The 5,981-nt window shown below is 40.7% G+C and overlaps 1 long non-coding RNA gene across 1 annotated transcript; it reads right to left on the bottom strand.

The window, feature by feature from the left end:
- Nucleotides 1-4,896: 4,896 nt before the first annotated feature.
- LOC148694630 (uncharacterized) lies at nt 4,897-5,764 on the bottom strand. The gene is made up of 2 exons (XR_015965090.1): nt 5,639-5,764; nt 4,897-5,168 (listed from the first exon to the last, which is right to left on the bottom strand). It is a non-coding gene; the product is annotated as an uncharacterized LOC148694630 (long non-coding RNA).
- Between the last annotated feature and the right edge of the window lie 217 nt (nt 5,765-5,981).

Here is a 5,981-nt window from a genome sequence, read left to right as displayed (position 1 = left end):
CTACCTTGCTGGCAGAGGAGATGGGTAGCGGGGATTGAGGGGACGAGATGTTACGACCTTTTCATCTACTGGAAGGCGCCATGAATATTCAAATGCAACAGATTTACGTGCATGACGTGCTATGTCGGCGGAAAAGAAGAGGCAGCGGGTGGAGAGGGAAAGAGCCTTTAATGCGGGGCTTATTAGGCTTGAAGGTTTCATTACACCAGGGGCGGGATCAATAAAGTTAGTGAGCCACCTGGAGGAGATTGAGGGTAATGGGGAGAGTAATGAAGTGGTGCAGCCAAGTCGAGATATTGACCTTAATATGCCCTTTGTGGGAGACACTGAGAAGGTGTTGGACAGTCTCCGTGGAAGGGACAATATAGATAGGGATGTAGATCATGGGGTATTATCTCAGGATTCGGATCCGTTTAACCTCATCCCCATCATTGAGGCTATTTCGAGGGGAGTGATGAAAAGAACCCGTGAAGAGAAAGGTGATGTAATGGCTGTGATAGAAGATGGTTTGAACCGTATGCATAAGAACCAACGGTCTATAATGGATCAAGCAGAGGCCACATATGAGGGGTATACGCGTTCGCAATGAAAATCATATGTTGGAACTATCAAGGTATCGAGGGAGACCTGACAGTTGATGATTTGTTGGAGCAAAATCAGCTTCATTCCCTCGAAGTTGTGGCTCTTTTGGAAACTAAAAATAATAGTTGAAGGTATCGTTATTTGAAACGTAGGCTTGGCATGTCTTGTATACATACTATTGAGCCTCGGGGCATTACTGGTGGTATGTATGTTTTTTGGAATGATGCAAAGGACGTGGTGTTGATAAAATATGGTGATTTTTTCATTGAAGTTTTAATTAAGGATGGGCTGCGACATCTTAAGTGACGACTGGTGGTCATTTATGCAAGTACGGATGAGCGTAAACGGGCACAACAATTTGAGGTATTATTGACACATATTACAGGTTACACTGAGCCGTGCTTGTTAATGGGTGATTTTAATGATTTATTATTGGAATCGGAGAAGGAGGGGGTAATGGAAGAACAGTTGCAAGTATGCGGCCTTTCTGAACGTTTGTCGCTCAAGTGAGACTGTTGGATTTGGGTTTTGAAGGATATCCTTATACGTGGAGGAATAAGCGATGAAGGGTTTATCCAAGAACGTTTGGATCGTGTGCTTGCTACACATAATTGGGTGCAAGAGTATCATCAAGCTATAGTGAAGCATGTTGTGTTGGAGGGGTCAGATCATGCCATGTATCTACAGTTGTCGATCAACCTAGAAAGACAAAGAGGTTTATGTATGACCCAAGGTGGAATTTGGATCCAAGCTATGAAGAGGTTGTGCGTGACTGCTAGGGTGGTGCGCACAGGGTAATGCATGCACAACCATTAGCGTGTAATCTTCCTAAGGTTAAATATGGATTGTTGGCGTGGCGGAAAAAATAGATGCTCAATGAACAAAGAGGGATTTGTCGGTTGAAGGACATGATTCGTGATTCGTGATGCGTATTAGCAACCGGTGTTTGATGGTCCCCGGATTAGAGGTTTAGAGGAGGAACTTATAAGAGCAGTTCGAAGGGAAGAAGTTTATTGGCATACAAAGTCTCGCATCCAGTGGTTACGTGAAGGGGATAAAAATACACGATTCTTCCATGCCCAAACTTTGAAATGAAGAAAAAGGAATGCTATTCGGGGACTTAAGGAGGATGATGGGACGTGGTGTACGAAGGAGACCAGAATCCACATCATTGCTGTGGATTATTTTACATCCTTATTCTCTACGGATAGGCCTAAAACTTTCTTGGAGATATTGCAGTGTGTGCCAAATTGAGTTGGGGATATGGATAATAATTTGTTAACTGTCGCAGTGACGGATGTGGAGATTGAAACTACTTTATTTCAGATGCATCCAACGAAGTCACCGAGTCCGGATGGATTTAATTCGGGATTTTTTCATCATCGTTGGGAGAAGGTGGGAGGTGTGGTTATTGGTGTGGTTAAATCTTTCTTTTGTTAAAAAAAAAAAATGTTAAAAGAGTTGAACCATACAAATATTGTGCTTATTCCTAAAGTGGAGAATCCCACGAAAATGTCACAATTCAGACCAATTTCGCTTTGTAATGTGGTCTATAAAATTATTTCGAAAGTTCTCACGAATAGATTGAAGAGAGTTCTTCCTAAGGTGATTAGTCAGAATCAATGTGGGAAGGCAAATTTCTGATAATATTTTACTGGTGCATGAACTCCTACATTCTATGCAGTATAGAAATGAGGATGGGGTTAACTTTATGGCAATGAAATTGGATATGGCAAAGGCTTATGATTGGGTTAAATGGTCTTTCCTAAATGCTATGTTGCATAAGCTGGGATTCGCTGAAAATTTTTGTCAATGCATGATGGAGTGTGTGCAAACGGTATCTTACAGCGTGGTGATTAATGGTGTGACCACGGGTAATATTATGCCCAGTAGGGGAATACGGCAAGGGGGCCCCTTATCACCTTTTCTCTTCCTTATTTACGCTGAGGGTTTTTCATCATTAATCCGTAATGAGGAGAGGTTTGGTTGGATTAGGGGTATGTATGTTAATGCTTTTGATGTGTCTATTTCTCATGTCTTTTTTTGCTTATGATTTAGTTTTATTTTGCCGGGCTATGGAGAGTGAGGCACAAAATGTTCTGTATTTACTCCAACGGTATGCGGAAGGGTCTGGTCAATTTATTAATTTGGATAAAAGCTCTGTACATTTTGGTGTGGGGTGTTCACAAGTGTGTAAGGCTCAATTATCCCAAATTTTGGGGATACAACATCAGGAAGAATTTGGGAAGTATTTGGGATTCAATCGGATTTTGGGGCTTCGAAGAAAAAGGTGTTCGAGGAAATACAGAATAGATTAGATGAGAGGATTAATGGATGGGCGGAGCAATTTCTATCTGTTGTTGGAAAGGAAATGTTGATTAAAAGTGTTGCCGCTGCCCTTTCTATTTACATTATGTCATGTTTTCAATTGCCAATCCAATTGGCTAAGGAGATCGAGCAAGTTATAGCTCGATTTTGTTGGCAAGATCAGAAGACAAAGAAGGGCGTTCATTGGGTTGCCTAGAATAAAGTTGCAAAACCAAAGGCTTCTGGTGGGCTCAGGTTCAAAGAGATTATCGATTTTAAGTTAGCTTTGTTGGCTAAGGTGGGCTAGTGACTTATATGTAATCCAGATTCACTTTTGGCTAAAGTCCTTCAGGCCAAATATTATCCTTCTTCGGTTTTTATGGATGAGCCGGTAGGCAGAAGTACTTCTTAGGGTTGGAAGAGGATATTGCAGGGTTGAAAAATATTAAAAGCTGGTTTACGTTGGCAGCTTGATGATAGGAGAAGTATTCAGATTAAGCAGGATCATTGGTTGCCTACACCACGGACATTTCGACCTATGTCACAACATGTGGAAATGCCCGGTATGGTTGGTCAGTGGAAGAGGGAGATTATTGAACCATGCTTTAATACGGAGGAAGCTCGTACTATTTTAAGCATACCGCTAAGTTAGTTTGGTTGTCCGAATCATAGGATATGGCATTACACTCGCAATGGGATTTATTCGGTGAAAACTGGGTACTTGGTGACTCAAGAAATGAATCGAAATAGGGAGCTTGGAAGGAAAGGAGTGGGTCAAGCGAGTATGGCTAATAGTATGGATATGGTATGGCGTGATATATAGAGGTTGAAGATCCAGCCAAAGTTGTGTTATTTTGTTTGGAAGAGGTGTTGGAACATCCTTGTTGTGCGTACAAATTTGCAGCGTCGGGGTATTTGATTGGAGAATTGTTGTCCATTATGAGAAGGTCAAGTGGAAACACAAGTACACATTTTCTTTAGGTGCCTTTTGCTCGGGTTTTTTGGTTTGGTTCTCCACTTCAACTTGATGTTGCCTTAGTGGTGGGTGAGGATTTCTTGGCATATTGGAAGTGGTTATGTGCAAAATATGAAGGGGAGGGGGAGACTAATGACCTCATACGATGGGTGGTTTGTGGGTTGTGGAGGATTTGGAAGTGTCGTAATAGCTTGGTGTTTGAGAAGACTGCAGTAGAGCCTATAGTTGCTTTGCAATTATTAAGGCAACATTTGGCAGAGATGGCTTTGTGTGATGGGGAGCCACTGCAACAATTATCCCATAGGCAACAAATGAGGCGGACGAAAATGCATGGGTGGTTATGGCCACCTTTTGGAACAATTAAAATTAATTGTGATGGAGCATGGTGTAACAGTACTGGTAAAGGGTGGTTTTGGTTGGGTTGCACTAGATTTTGCGGGCATTTTTAAAGGGTCTAGAGGTGTGGGCAATATCATGTGTGTTTCGAGTGTTATGGCAGAAGCGAAAACGGTGGGGTTGGCGTTGATGTGGTGTATGGAAGGTGGTTTGGAGTCGGTGCAGCTGGAAACTGATTCTCAGGTTCTTGTTGATATGATTCGTGGGAGTTTGCAGCCATAGGCAGTTTTGGATGGTATTTTATGAGATATTGCTCTTCTTAAACAACAATTATGTGTTGTGGAGTTTCTTTTTGCTCCTCGTGCCTGTAATGAGGTCGCGTATTTGGTGGCATCTTATGTCACGCATGTAGGGGGTTCATTCTTGGGGTGATCTAGAACCAGAGTGGTTGTTTAATACTCTAGCATTTGATGTAAACATTTCGATTCGTCTTTAATAATATTCAACATTTCGACAAAAAAAAGAAGATAATGGTTGGATTACTACATATTTATGAGTTCATTTTTCTCACCCACTTCACAATAATGGGCTTTTTTGTCAAACGATAGATTTTTTTAGTTTACATGTTAGATTAGCCATCAACGGGGTTTGAACTAAGCCGTCATGCAAGAGCTGAACACATTTCCACCACTGTGGTAAAGGGCCACTTGCACTTAACAATAATGGTTGGATTACTACATATTTATGAGTTCATTTGTCACACCCCCAGACTCGAAGTCGGGTGGAAAAATACGACCCCGCGTCTAGTGTGCGAGAAAAAATAAAAATAAATACGAAAAAAAATCAAACTTCTCTTATAAAAATAACTCTAAAATCCTTACATGGTGTACAAATTAAATCAAATCCTTAAATCTCTTATATAGCACGACCTCAGCTCGTCTATCACCTGTCTTGCCAAGTAACTCATCTGAAAAATAATAGGGTCAGGGGTGAGCAACAACCACCGTTGCTCAATGAGTAGAATATGTAATATATCAGTCAAGCGATGTTGTTTTACACTCTACAAAATACGATAGTAATATCAAAGCTTTAGCCACATAGTGCCATATCACATCGTCCCTTTATGTGTTCATTATATCCTTTATAAATTGTAACTCACTACGTGACCCCTATTGGCCATCCTGCCCTAACGTCCCCATGTGCAGTTTACATTTATCCCTCGAATTAATGCAACACCAAAGTTCTCATGCTCCATGAACATCTTAAACAATTCACCAGTTAGATATATAATAATTCTGAAAGTACTTCACAAAATCCAACATACTTGATTTGAAATAAAGAAATATTTAGAAGTACCTCAAAACCCACAATATCTCATGGTTTTCATTTATTAAAAAAAATAAAAATATTTTGAAACACATTACATGAACCACTCACCTTGATAAACTAAACCTTGGCAAGACAACTCATCTACTAATGCCCATGTATCAAACCCCAGCTCCCTTTCTATTTCTGTCTCTTTCTTTTTCCCTCTCTGCCAATTTGCATGCATTGCAAGCGAACTCTAGCATTCATCTGTGCACTCACTTTTGGAAAAATGAGAAGGCACTACTCCTATTTATAGTGAAACAGAACGGCTCTAAGACTTGATCAATAAGTCAAGTACTAGTAAAATATATTATAAGCAACAAGGATAGGCTTAAAACTTGTTTGCAGGTGTCAAATGGAAGGCCAAAAAGAGAACAACAGTCAGCAGCTATAGTACTCAGGTGGAAGCCTG

Source organism: Pyrus communis, chromosome 8 (genome assembly GCF_041283825.1).
Source record: "Pyrus communis isolate YQ-2024b chromosome 8, ASM4128382v1, whole genome shotgun sequence".
NCBI lineage: Eukaryota > Viridiplantae > Streptophyta > Magnoliopsida > Rosales > Rosaceae > Pyrus > Pyrus communis.
Note: the sequence above shows the minus strand (reverse complement) of the source record. Positions and strands in the feature narration are given on the sequence as shown.